Source organism: Sparus aurata, chromosome 12 (genome assembly GCF_900880675.1).
Source record: "Sparus aurata chromosome 12, fSpaAur1.1, whole genome shotgun sequence".
Lineage (NCBI taxonomy): Eukaryota > Metazoa > Chordata > Actinopteri > Spariformes > Sparidae > Sparus > Sparus aurata.
Window position 1 is genome coordinate 18,338,376 of NC_044198.1, and position 14,964 is coordinate 18,353,339.

Here is a 14,964-nt window from a genome sequence, read left to right on the forward strand (position 1 = left end):
TCACGGTCGGACCCACCTGAGTGCCGTCGGACTTCACCATGCTTCACCTGCTTCCCCAAATAAGTACCGGCGGCCTTACCGAACTCTCACATGGCAAAGGTTTAATGTCAGTGACGCCTAGTCAACTCAAACGCACTGAAATACGACTCGACTTCACACTCTCAAAGACGAAGGGGAACCAGATAAATATCTATACCCCTGTCAAAAGTGGACAAATCAGAAGAGCGAGCACCAACAGGAGAACAGACCGCGGCCTTTTTGAAGCTCCAGCTTGCACGTCTTAACAGCCTCTACCTCCAATCCTTTAAAGTCCAATTCCCTCCGGAGCTGAAACTCCCGCTCCTGCCTCCTCTCCTCTGCAAGCGAGCTTTATCTGAGCATCCACCCTTGAGTCAGGAGACGATTCGACCGAGAGTGGTTCGAACCCGAGTCCTTCGTAGACGTCTTCATCTCCGACTGGGCTTCCCCTCAACCGGCCATGGCCCAGCTGCCCCTCCCACCTGAGGAGCAGAGCACCCGGAGATGGAGAGCTCCGCAGACCTGGTTCCCGCTTGCGGTCATCAAGCCAGGAGCCTCTGACACAGGTAAAATACCTTAACCAACTAACTTCTTACGAAAAGTAGCAAAGGTTAGACACTAGCAAACCGGATAATTTGTGCTCAGCGCGACGGACGACTTCTACCAACAGTTTGGCTCCTTGGCTGTCCCAGACTGGCCCCAAAATATTTTACATCCCCCGTTAGGCCAAGAGATGAGAGGAGGAACACAGTAACATGAAACAAGGCGTAAAGGAGGGTAAAAGAAACAGAATGCTGATGTTGAAGCTAAAAATAGTCATTTTGGTTCCACTAAAAGCTGCCAGGGATGATTAACACAATTGCTTTATTGCCTGTAGGAAATTACACGAAAGCACAATAATGCTAAATATGACCTTGTGCTCTGTGAATATTTTAGGAGGGACACTCAGATCAGCAGGGTAGCTGTCTGTAGGAGCAGGTCATCTAAAAACAGATTTAAACAAGGGTAGATTTATGGTGCTTATTTTAAAAAATCCTACAGGCAGCATGATATATGCATCTAATACTGTCTGGACACAATGCAGCGGTATGAGTACCAGTATAGCATAACATTATGGACCCTGTACATAGATATTTGGTATTCATGGGCCCTCATACAGGGGACTTGTCAGAACACTGTCACCAGAATAAATTGTTGCCAGTTAATGTTTCTGAAAAAACACGGATGCATTCAAATTTCTGCGCATTATATTAATCGCATTTAAATTTCTACAATATCACATAAATACAGAACGTATGAGCTGACTTTCATGTCAGGATCAGATGTTATTTAAAAAATATATATTTATATTTTCCTGAAGCTAACCAGGAGGCATTGTTGACTAAACCTAACCAGACCACATACAACTATATACTATAAATATAAGTGTGTGTAACAGAATATAAGCATGGTGTTGTCACAGCATAAAATTGGAAAATGTAACTTAAAGAAATGTTGAATAATAAAGTCAGCTCAATTTCAGAATATCTGTGGTGTGCAGAAATATACATTGCCAATATTTACTATGATTGTCCTGCACACCCGACCGCATAATCTCCCATTCATTTCCAGTTGCAAAAACCTAAAGTAAAGAGCCACAACTCCATTACACAGCAGAAAACCACAACATTTAGAATAATACAAATCTTGACAACAATTTCATATTTCAAACAGAACGCTAAACATGACACATTCCCTCATTGTGCATCGACTGGGAACATTATTATCCACTTGGCAGAGAAATTATGTCTCTTAGTTACTGATAAGGAAACGATTTCCATCAGTAATTGCATTTAAGAACTTTGGCCCCTGGCCGTGGAGCACCCAACAGTGTGCTATCAAGTGCTACTGTATGCAAAAATCCTTCCCCCCCTTTTCACGGTTTATTAGACAATAACACATCATAAAAGAGCAGGGAAAATTTAATGGGCCTAATCTTTTTTCTCTTAAATAGATGATGAACTACTTGATTGCAAAAGTTAAAGAAATCATAGTGGCATATTTAAAGAGAGATTTTTTTTCTTTTCTAGTCACATCACGGTTAAAATTAGTGTGTCAGTTTCTTATGATGCCTTAAATTAATATGGTGTTTTATTATCTAAACACTGCTTCACCTACTTGCCAAAGGACCTGGGAATAATCTTGGATAATCTGAATATCTCAACTTGTGTAACTTATCTTAATTATTCTGCCATATTTGAAGAATACTCAGTTCTTAAAACTGATTGGAATTGTAACTGTAAACTGCGAACACTGCAGTTCAGCTGTAATTGCATATTTGACACGAAGAAAAACACAAGTCTTCGCTTTCATCCCATCAACGAGATACTCAGTGACAATGTCAAAATATGACAGTACACTTAACGGGCCTGTTTTTAGGATACGATCACTGTCACAATGAAACAATACATCCTGTGATAAAGAGGGATGCTGCTGAGTAGGGGGCTTGAAAATGATATGCCTTTGTTTAAATGTAAATGGGGTGTAAGTTGATAAGATAAGATCAATCAAAAAAAAATGAACAAATGGCTTATAATGGTTTGTTCATTTGCTATTTTTTACATGTGGCAAAGAAACTTTTTGGGAGGAACAACAGCAAGAGAACTTATATTTTCTTAGCATTTATAAGCCTGAGTAGATTTGATCAAGGCATTGTCTGTTACATACTGGAAGTGAGTGACTCTTTGACATACACATGTTATTTTATGTGTGCATTTATGTAAATGCTGCCATTATCCATCCTGTACACTTGATAATAACAACTTAGCAATAACAATAAGCTGGGCTTACTTTTGTTCTCACTGATTCTAAATGAAGATACTATGTCACAGGACATATTATTATATTGAAAAATCTGTTTTAGCTTATTTATCTTTAGACTTTATGATGGCTTTTAGGGGTTGGTTGCATATGATAAACAATGGTATTGAATATTAACTAGAGTAAATGGTTTCATTCATTCTATTCATTATTTTGTCCCAGACTTGATGGTAAGGTAAATGGAAAAGAGGGTAGTACATTTATTTAAGCTGGTGCCACAGAACTATTTTTGATAAAATAAATTGCTGAAACAAAATATGTTTGGTATCACATGTTTCAGGCATGAGAGGAGCCTTGTTTTCTGCTGTTTTTGAAGAGTAACCGTTGCCCATAATAATTCCAATTTGTGCTGTTGGACCATTGCTCTTTAAACTCTCCAAACATTTAACAAAGAAAGCTGATTGGTGAACACCCTTTAGCATCCAGTCGGGGCTTTGCACAGTCTATACTGAGTAGAGGGCCACAGACGGCATCATGATGAGAGTAAATTGTCGGTATTGCTTGTATCAGCCGCATTTCTATCTGTATATTAACATTTGTCTATCTTATACTACCATAAAAAATAAAATTTTCTGCTTGTTTGCATCATGGGTTTTGCAACGGTGCCACTTTAAAAACTAAATTCATATCTAGACAAAAGAGACTCTGATTCATCAAACAGCACAGAGAGGAATACTGGACAAATATGAGTCATCATGGCCACTTATCTCTCATAATGACAGATGGATGTTGCCATCTTTTTGCTATGTGAAATGTTGTCTCGGTATCACATTTGTCTTGATAATGAGAAAAGGTATTATGAACAAGAAAATGTCTTCTAATGACAGGAGATAATGGTGAAAAATTATGAGGACAAGGTTATTTTAGTGAGGAAATGGAACATTTATTGGAAGAGAGGCTGATGGATTGATCAAAACGAATGTACTGCATGTCCACATCTCAATCTGAGGGCCTGAAATCATTGCACGCAAGTAGAAAACACTGTCAACATGGGGTTGGATGATGGACCTTTGGTATTTTGGGGGTTGAAGCCATGTGGTGCAGTGCACCAGCTGCACAGCTGGAGTTGGGCTGCGATTAGGAATCAGATATACTCTTATTCTTGCCTTCAGGAGAAGCAGACTCGACGCCACGCTGCTCTTTCACTTTAAATATGGAAGAGAACAGTTGGGAGCACCCTGCTACAAAAATATAGTTTCTCTCAAGAATAAGCTACGTTCTTGTGCAAGAAGTGCTGACTCACCAAGAGCAATTATGCAGCACTGTAAATAAGCCACCGAGGGCTGATGATGTTAAATTGGCTGGGGACGAGATAACACATGTGGTTAATAATTGTTGCTCAGGTCCTATGAGAGCTGTTGTCCGATGTAGGAAACTGTTCAATGCCATCACAAGGAGAGCCAAATAATTTGGCAGGGAACCACGGGGACAGTTTAACAACTGGATGGGGGCCATCCACCATGGCCAGTCCCTTATGGTACTGGGGATGCGGCTGCATCTACAAACCCAGCTCAAAGTTTGAAAGGTTTTAGGGGTCGGAGGGTGGCATTTGGGGATACACTTGTAGTTTGATGATATCTCTAATTGGCATCAATGTTGATGTTTTGGGAGGAATCTGATGACCTGGGGAGTGCCATCATTGAAACCAGTGAGGCACTGCAAGCATGTCTTGGATTTGATGAGACTTTCTTCGGTTGCTCTGATGTTAAGCAAATATACATTTAACAGTAGTTATTTTTGAAAATCTGTTTGCATTAATAAAAGATCATATTTTGCATGTAGTGTCAAATAAATCAAACTTCATAAGGAACTACATGTTCTGCTTGTTTACACCCATTCAGAGCATTGTACATAAAAAGCTACAGTAGCCAGTTTCACACCTACATCAAGGTCAGAGTGGGTCAGTGAAAGAGGAGCAGTGCTGCATTGAAAGGATGATGACGCCCTGCTCTTCTCTGATCACCACCGATGTGGATTTGATATGTTCAAGAAGGAAATGACTTCCTTGAGTAGGATGCTTGAAGACCAGCTGACAGGAAATGTCTTTTTTTGTCTTCTACAGTAAACATATCTGCTCTATAGTCACTTGTGCACCGTTTTTTGCTAGGAAAACAAATCTGGAACCAAAAGGGAGGAACGTCTATTTTTGGTTTCTTGCAAAAGCAGTAATGTCAGCGTTCTTATTATAGGCAGAACAGACGTCATCAAAGTCTTTTTAGGCTCGCCACTAGGCAGCCATCTCTGCAATGGCCCTAGACAGTTATTACAGGCTAAAAAGACCAGGTCCTCATCTAAATGAAGGGAAAATGAGACATAATTTCCCTTTTCAACGTTCACAAGGAGATAAAAATTGCATGTATAGAAACGCTGATCACAAAATCTGATAAAAACCTGCTCAAAAACGTCACTGACTTACAAGGTTTAAAGCACTTCGAATGTGCAAGTTTTCACAACACTTACTGTTTTCACAGCTCATTCCACATCGCCGTCCGCTCATCCTGCCTGAGCATTTGAACAAATGCAAGTTTAATGTGTGATGCTGCAACCGTTGTGGATCTCTACTGTGCTCTGCTTGCGTCAGTGCAACGACACAATTGGGTGGATATGTGTCCCAGTTCAGCTGTTACAAAGAAGACGGTTGTCTTTTTGGGGGGTAAGATGCGGGACATGTGTCGTAAAAGTGCCATCTCTGGAACTACTGTTCACAATGCTACAAGTACTTTGTCTTCTCTCTCATAACATCTCTGTTGTCACGCTGAGCCAGACAGCAGCCTGCTACACAACACAATAGCCACAGACTCTTCGTCTTTTCCTACTTTACAAACACAAACACACATTGTGCCCTGTGTTTTGAGCGAACCACCAGACAAACATTTACCGGGGGACTTTTCACCGCTAATGTCTGTTTGCAGCCGATAGCTAATTAGCTGCTCAGCTGCAGCACATTAAACAGCATGTTAACGTTGCTGCAAATGTCACTAGGGTCAGGTGAGATGCTGCTGTGGTGCTTACCCCTCACACCGTGGCTGTCTGTTAGTGACATGAAGGCTAACGCGCAAGTTTGCATGTCACCTACATGCTCCTCCAGGCAGCTGAGAGGGGGAGCATGTCTTTTTTTCTTTCATAAATAAAAACACTATTTTTGACAAAAAAAAATAAATGCACATTTGACTGCAAAAAGGGATGACTGAATGTGATTTTAATGTGACTTCAAACTGGCGATAGACAACTTTAGCATACGTCATTCTGAAGTAAATACTGTTTGCTATTCAGTCTACCACTAGGCTGTTTTTTGTTTTTTTTTCTGATCAAATTACGGCACAAAGGAAGTGCCTCTGCCATCGCACCATCAAAACAGGAAGAGGCATTGTTTTTTCCGGTTGCTATCCCTAGGTAGGCTAACGCTGCAGCGACTGGAATAACTGTGGAACCTCTGCACTGCAAAAGAAAAAGAATGCCAAAGATGGAGGAAGCAAAGAAGGCAAAGAGGGAGTGAGATAGAAACCAAGGTAAAACAAGAAAGAACAGACAGGTTTTCACCTGATAAGGAATGCTCTGGTGTTGTTCCCCCGTTGATATGTGTTTCCCTTACCAGTGGGACTCGAGACAGGTCAAATTGGGAATCTTATGGTTGCTAGCAGCAGCCATGTAGCTAATGCTTGCTTTGAAACAGCAGCGCCAACAGCAATACCACAGTGAAACCCTAGGGGAAAGCTGGATAATCGTCTATTTCTGCATCAAGTTCGTAAGAGAGTCCAGCCATAAGAGAAAATGCTGCAGAGTAAACAATTTAAGATTATTCTATTATAAATATTGCACATTTCATCAGGAAACACAGTCACCTTAACCAAAAACCTTATACACTAATTAAATGTATTGACCACCCTGATATTAAGGGCCGAAGCGTGGAGGGCTGGTCCAATCAATGCGCAGTGATTTACTGCTAACAAACAACACTCTTTCGCATTACATGAGTGCTTGTTTGATTACTCAACGAAAAATAATGCACCAAAATATCGTGGACAATCCATCACCATCGCCATCAATCTCATGGCAACACTTTTTCCAGCCTCTCTTATCAAAACTCCCCCCCGATCCCAGATCTTACACGCATACCATACAATTTTTTTTTGGTGGTACATTGAGAATATTTTCCCGTCTTCTATTATTTGCAGATTACTGTTATTTGCGGTGTGGATTAGTGAAACAGTGAGAGGAAAGAGACGGAGAGTGGATCATGCTACCCTTGAATAAGCAGGGTAGAAAAAGGGGAGGATGTCTGCTTCAGGAAATCACAAGACAGGACAAGGGAGGCTTGTTTTTGCCATCCTCTTTTTAAACAGCCTTATTCATGCCGCAACTCCTCCTCCATTCTGGTTCATTCAGGGGGATTCAATCTCCATTCTGGTCCCGTCACTAGCTTTGCCAATCAATTTCTCCATCCCCTGTGTGGAGCCCTAAGTGTCCCTCTTTATTCTATAAAGATCATAAGAATGGGGAGGCTTGTTCTCCTTATTTGTATTCTAAATCCCGGGGAGACGAGAGATCAGGCCAGAATGGAGGCTTTTCGCGGGGGGACAGGTAGACTCAAGGGAATTAGAACAGATATACTGTATTTCTACATTATCCATGTATCCATTGCCGGTGCATGACATCTGGTCACCAATATGCAATATTCATTTTCTACACTATTTGTAGATGGAACTGCATAAGCAGATAGAGTTTTTCTCCCTCTGAACTGTTATCAGCACGGCTGCCTCAGAGCGTATTAATTCCCAGTGATACGGGTATAATGCACGTAGTGAAGCAAAACCTTTGACTTAAGGTAATGGATGGCTGGCAGCTTAAAAATGAATTTCTACACTGCTCCTGGGTTATTTTAGCTCGACAGTTCATATTAATATGACCCCGATGAACGAAAAAGGTTATGTGAGACTGACAGAAGGGAATGACGGAATGAGGAGGGAGCGGGCAGAGTTGCATCTAAACATGCCAAACCAGTGTCATGTGAATCCAGAGAATTATTATCGTGCAGCGTCTGGAAAGACGCGGTAATGGTCTGCCACTTGCAATTGCGAGGAAGGGACAGAGGAATAGGGAGGCCGGCCTGTGACTAACTTCGTTTGTACTGGATTCTTTCTCCCCCTGCCAAATCTCTCGCCTCCGTCCTGTCGTTTTTTTTCTAAAAAAGGGACTGCAGTGGCACCCTGACCTTCAGAAAACATGGCTGAGCAAGCAACACTGTTTGATAATTAAATTCTCTGGTTGGTCAGCAACCAATCAGCTAAGCTCGGGGATCAATGGCCGATTTTAAAGAGCAAACTAATTCAGTAATGGTCAGAGTTATTCCGATTTACCTGGCCGCTGAATTATTGTGTCCAAATCTATTCTTGGGAGGGGAAGGATCAATGCAAGCCGAGGAGAGGAGCGGCCAAGGGGAGTCGGTTGCATCTGTCATGTGAAGCGGTGCAAGGAGTGCGCCGCAAGGTTTATTTGATAGCTGCCCGGCTGAGCAGCAGCAATGCGGGGGCAGTTTATGAGATGGTTCTAAACGGGCACTGTCTCTGTCATAAAGCAAACTAATTAATAAGGCTTCAGCTAGCATGAGAGCAAACACTCTGGAAGGTAAAGGTATAAGGTTTTTTTTGAACGCAGGATTTGGATAAATTAAAGGGACATTGGACGGCCGCAGGGCTATTAAATTTAGCATGAAATAAAAAAAAGAAATTAATTTGCTTCAGGAGGGATTCTGCAGCAAGGGAAATAAAAAACATTGTGACGATTAAATTATTTATTTATTTTCCGCACAGATTTCTCCCTTCAACCTGTTTATTTTAATACATGGCTTTCACCTTTTCATTACCCACTGTGAATAGGAGAGCTGAATTGATTATCAGCAGCATATGTCTCTTAAATGCGTCGAGTGAAAAAGAGCATGGCGGCAGTCATTTTCTCCTGTGTTCATCTCATTCCAAGAGAAGCTGTTTGGAGCTGATAGGAGTGAAAACACAAGGATTCTACCTCTTTAGCCGGCATCAGAGTCTCTCACCAAAGAGAATGAGATGCTAGCTAGAGCAGGCGAGCCATTTGTCACCACATCCACCGCTTCGGCTGTATGCTACTGTGGCTGCGTTACAGATGAAGATTGATCATTTGTCAACCCGCAAATTGGCTTTCAAGTGCTTTCTCTAATTACTCTGTGGTTTTATTGATGGGAAACCACTGACTGCTTTCCTTCGATTTACCTCGCTGGGCACAGTCTTTGTTTTTCGAATATGTCGTCTCTCACCTCCATCTACAAAAGCGCTAGAGGGGAGGGAAATAAAAATGAGGCAAAAAGCTCCAACCTTTACTCACATCACACGCTATCTCTTGTTCTAAACGTTCCACTGAAACAATGTAGGATTAAAGGCAAAAAGTGCCAGAGCGAATTCCATTCCCCGAGCTGGTCACAGTGAAAATGCACCCAGAGGAGCCCCTGACATGAATAAGAGCTGGAATAGGAGTTGCTGCGAGGACGTAAATGACACTCAACGCACTGCAGCTCTTCCTTGCTCATGCATGTAAATGTCAAGTGATGTTATCCACTGTATGGTTTCCACTGAATCGACCCAAAAGGTCTAGACCGGAGGAAAGGATGAACACGGAGGAAGAGAAAGCCTCAGTGGAAGTCTAAATGTGTTTATCTCCGAGAGAGTGGATGTAAGATAAGTAAAGTATGCACACACCTGAGGTGCTCTCTGGCTTTCCTCTCAAGTGTCTGCCTGAATGCACACATTTGTTTGTCCTTGTCACATTCGCAGTTATGCAATCTGTGCATTCAGTAAAATAAACATAACAGGCATTTAATGAAGCTGTGATTCACCTGAGGCCCCATTAATATGTTGGGTTTTTTTCCCTGTAATTACCAGCAGAATTTAGCAGCATGTCCTCCTTCCTGTTTTCTCCTTCTGTGACTGATCTGTCATAATTGCTTGTGTCTGTAGCACTTTATTCAAATCTCACTATCGCTGCTCCGGGGTAGGGTGTGATGAAGTGTTGTTGCGAGGCAACTGTGAGACTGCAATTGGATTGCAGAGCCGCATTTTATTTCAGAGACATATGTGGGGAAAGTATCACCCTATCAGGGTGAGGGCATGATTTGCTCATCCTATTTCAGTGTCTGAGATACAGGAACCCTGCTCGAGAAAATAAATGCGTCTTATTTCGTTCCGTCCCCCGATTGTATCAGCGTGTGTAACGCCCGAACCAGAGAATGTGTTTCACTCTCAAACTTGTGCACTCCTAACGATTGTCGTACTTATCGCCAGATGTTTATATATCACAGGAAAAGGTGGTGAAAGAAAAGAATGGAAGGATAAAGGAAAATGTTTTGGCAGCGCATTCCTGGGTGTTAACGGCGCTTCACCTAACCTTTCTCACGACAAGCCTTCCACTTTTGTGCATTTTTTTTTCAGAGGGAGGTGGTTCTCTGACAGAAATACACAACAGCTGCCACCCTCTCAAGAGACTGGACCACTGGCATTATGTGTAGAGAGGTTTTTGTCCAGCTGCAGTGGGTTATTTCTGTTCGCCTCCGCTATCGCCTTTTGCTCCACGTACTCTGATGCGTTGCCATCCCCGAATTTACTGACCTCATTTCCTTCCCAATTTGATGTTTACTTTCCAGTTCCCCCTGTGACGAATTGCTAATCATGAGACTTTGGCAAGAGTTCCCCTGTATCTGACCAACCGCCTTGCAAACGGGCAGCAGAAGGACCGGAGTGTTAAGGCTATGGTCACCGCTACTATTGTTCCTTAATTCAAAGCCATAAATTTGCGAAATGGAAGGAAAGCAGAGGAGCAAGCACAGGCTCAGTGGGTTCCATAAATCAGCAAAATCTGCAGCGACGCAGAGCAGATGGTGAAAAGATATAAAAAAAGAAAAAAAGTGCTCCCATCTCAATTCCTTGCAGATTAAGCACTGCAAAGTTAAACCACTCTGTATTACGTATGCCTCCTGTCAGTGCTGTGCGTGAATATCAATATTCTAAGGGTGTTTTGTACAGTGCCAGGCTCAATCTCTCTCACAGTTAGAGTGAACTTACTTTGTGTCGACTGCAATTTAGTGTCATCTTTTAACCTACAGCATGTCACTTGCAATTTAGTGCTGTAATGTACATTACAGCCTCAATCCCACGGAGACGCACATAGAGTGCCTCTATATTTCCCCTTTTTTATATTCAAAACTACACCCGTTCAGTAATATACTGTCCATGAGAAGGAGTCTTTAAAGGATGGGCTGCTGTATTTGCTTGTAGTCTCCAGATGAATTGGATGCATCTGCCATTTAGCCCTGGGAGCATTTTAGTGATTACCCTGCAGCGCCAAGGACAACGACGATTAAGTCTCAAAACGGATGGAAATGGTTCATGTGGATGTATCTGTGAGTTTGTCACTGTCTAATTGCAGACGCAAACATGATTAGGCTATAAATCTGAGAGATACATCACTGTACAATTACGGTAAAAAATGGAGGTCACAGCTTTTTTCTTTGTTTTGTTTTTTCTTTCTTTCTCATTTTAACAACCGCAGTGGCGAACGTTGTCATGTCATGACTTCTGGTGATTCTTTCTGAGTGCATCAAATAAGAGAGTGATTCATTGCATCGTGGAGGAGCGATGCGGTGAAAAGGGTACTGCTATGGGGAGATGCTCTGTCATATACACAAGCGTGCTTACGCGCACGTACATAGTCATAAAGTACATAGATCCACACGCGAGCAAAGGCATCCTCGGCGGACATTTTCAGGCTTGATATGACTAAAAGGATTGTGATTTTTTGCTGAGAAAAGCTCTTTCTTTTCTGCACCACATTTCGTCTCCTCTTCCTGGGAGGTTATCGTTGGCAAAAATGTGCCCTTGATATGGGTTATAGCAGCCAACTTGTACCCATTCCCCATGTTAAGATTGAAAATAGAGTGCTCTTGACCTCCTGCCTTTGAAAATTCTCCTACTGTCGCTATATTCCTCCCCTAAGCTGTCCTCTTTTTATGCCCTAGCTCAGAGGCTTTTGCCACAAGGCTAGCATTTTCATTTCCCACGCTCCAGCATTTCATCAGCCTCCCTCGTCTCCGAGACAGAGGTAAAGTGAGTCATAAGCCATGTAAAATGCATGTGCTTATGCAGGGACTCAAGTCATCTGTGGTTATAAGCGCCAAGTGAAAACCTCAGCGTATGATAGCCAATAGCAACACGCCCAAAGGTGCTTAATAATTCACAGACCAAATTTTGTAAATGTGCGCAGCAAGCCACAAAAGAACAGGGGTGATTTTCCGAGGTCTTTTTCAGATGTTTATGTTCCAATAAAGACAGCAATGACTTGTTACGATTAACATTTTAATTAGTGTGTTATAGGCTAAGGTATCCTTCCTGTCTCTGAGGTCAAAGTACCTGCTGTAAATAAAGGTTAATTAGATTAAAGCCGCTATATGTGCAGTAATATGAAAAAGTCAGACTTTTGTGCCGCTTATAGGTAGCAGCTTGAAAAAAACAGGGCAATCGGTCTCCTGTCCGTGTCGCATACTTTTTCACTCGATCAAAAGTCTTTCTAAATATTAAAAATGTATTTTGCAACATTTTGTTTTTTTTTACTGGATTAACGTGGATGTATGTGAGGGATGAGATGAGGGAGGATTTGACACAAACCGGGTTGAGGAAGGTGCATAAAAAAAATATAAGAAATTTTATTGTTCTATGTCGGTGATTTAATGTCATTCAGATTGAAGGGTTAAGGTTTTTACTTGAATTATTCACACTGTGAATCCTTAATGAGTGAAGCTGCTGTCACCACTGCCAACATTCAAGCCCCGGTGCTGAGAGTATAATATTTAAAAGATGCATTTTTAAAGGTATTATAACGGATGAGTGAATGATACAGTACACAGTTGGGTCAAAAAGGTGAAAATACTTTTATTTAGCATTTGATTTAATTGTAATGATATTTTTTTTGTCCCAGCAACTTCAAATATAAGCTTAAAAATGTCTGTGAAAAGTTGCAAAATGTCAATGAATTTCAGAACATCTAGCATTTGGTATGTCCTCATTTGCTTTATCAACAGCAGGCACTTGAGTTGGCATTGACTCCGCCAATGACCCCAAACACACCTAGTGGCTTGGCAAGAACTGCTCGAAGACCAAAGATGTACCATGGAGTTGTGACCGCCCTGATCTTTCCTCCGCAGTCCCCTCGGAAAAAACTTATAGAGTCCGTGCCAGTTCGAGTGCATGCTGCTATTAAAGCATACGGGACTAATGCATGGACATTTTCAAAGATTCAACCTTTCACAACTGGTGACTTGTGGTGTCAGACTGTTTAACCTTGCTGTAGATGGGTATCAGCTCAATGTTGTAGATTTCTGGTGGTGTCGTTGTACCTTAGAGGAGCTGAGATGGCGGGTTTAGATAGGCGGGGATGCTTCGAACATCATAAGAATACAGAAACAGGCTTCTGTCTGTACATTGGCACTTCCATGGGAGCTATCTCACTTTCTAGGTCTTTGTTTCCATCAGCCTTTGCTGCAGGTAACAATTTGCTTACATTTTGAAGCCTGTATCACCGGTCTTTAACTTAATTGTTGCTGTGAGGACTTTCTTGCTGCCATGTCCAGATGAGTCAGTGTGTATTTAAATGTCAGTGGGGATTTTTTATTTTTTTTTTTATTAAGAGCGAGGGTGTGTATCAAAGGACGAGTTTCTGGAGTGTTGCCTAATTTTCTGTTAATATTAAGCATCAGTTGGCGAGTGTCTGCATTCTCTTGAGTGGGCTCAGGGAGGTCATTACAGATCAAAGACTGATTGCTCGGCTTTTTAAGAGAGCCAGTGTGGAGGAAACTTAGCGGTGGTTCACAGGGATGTTGTGCTGTTTAGAGAAATTACGCCTAAGCGAGGCTCCCAACGGGAGAACCATCTTTATTTCGCCTCTGAAAATGAAGCTTTGATAATCTATCTCCTCTTTTGTGGCTTGGTGGAGTCATTGTTTCCAAGTATGTGTGTGTGTGTGTGTGTGTGTGTGTGTGTGTGTGTGTGTGTGTGTGTGTGTATGTGTGTGTGTGTATGTATGTGTGTGTGCTGCATCTGTTACAACTTGTGATAAGTGTGGTGAATTTGTTTTGTTAAAGTGCCAAAAAGGCGTCGGGTATGAGTGAGCCTCAGAAGCAGTTGAATGGGTTAATAAAGAGTGCGCTGATTAGCGATTAGCTTTCATGTGGCTCGGAGAAAAAGGAGTGAAACTGAGACTTGATTGGATGATGAACTAAAAGGAGGCTGCCTCTTGAATGTTAAACCGATATAATAATGGAAGGATGTGGGAATAAAAGGAACGCAGCCAAGAGGTGTGGCTTGCGAGGAGTAATGAATGAAGGAGTAGCCTAAAGGTGAAAGAATTAAAAATGAAGTAGTCCTCCTTATTAAACTTTCGCTAAGCTCAATTACAATGATAAAAGACTTGTCTGATTAACCATCTGAACAAAAGAACATTGGATCAGAGCATCAAAGTCGCAGCACACTTTGTGGGGAACCTCGCCTGAGCTCGATGGTACATTTGCAGAATACAATCTGGTGTCACTATCCGTGTCTCTTTAAATGTGAGGGCTGCTGTTCTTTGAATGTCGCCAGACTCTCATCCAGCCAAAGGCTACTACCAGAGCACTTTAGTGTTTTTTTCTGCCCACCGCTGTGACTTGAATGTGCCGCGTTTGCCTGTTCCCTGCCCTACATCGGTGTCGTGTTGGTGTGCTGAGTCTGCACATGCACCGGAGAGGATATTGCTCAGGCTAGCTTCACCTGGACTGGCCTCTCCATCATTAAAACTAACAACGCCAGCTCCATCAGCGCGAAAACACAGAGGTCTTTGGGGATGGTACGTGTGTCTGTGTGTGTGTGTGTGTGTGTGTGTGTGTGTGTGTGTGTGTGTGTGCACTGTAAAAATGTGCTTGTGATATGGAAATGTGTACTGCTCCTGAGATTCGATCTGTGTCAAACTATGTTTGCAAAACGCGTCACACTGCGTATTGGTTGTGCGGTCGTCCATACAAGATCAATGAACGGG

The 14,964-nt window shown here is 42.1% G+C and overlaps 1 protein-coding gene across 2 annotated transcripts in view; it reads right to left on the bottom strand.

Annotated features, from left to right (window-relative positions):
- brinp1 (bone morphogenetic protein/retinoic acid inducible neural-specific 1) overlaps positions 1-14,964 on the bottom strand; it is a 129,437-nt gene that overhangs the window by 98,376 nt on the left and 16,097 nt on the right. Inside the window, exon 1 of one of the 2 annotated variants that reach the window (XM_030435570.1) lies at positions 5,338-5,418. The exons of the other annotated variant lie outside the window; for it this stretch is intronic. The gene's annotated coding sequence lies outside the window, so the exon portion shown is untranslated. Of the gene's footprint in view, positions 1-5,337; positions 5,419-14,964 lie in introns of those variants that run through there. 2 annotated transcript variants of the gene reach the window in all.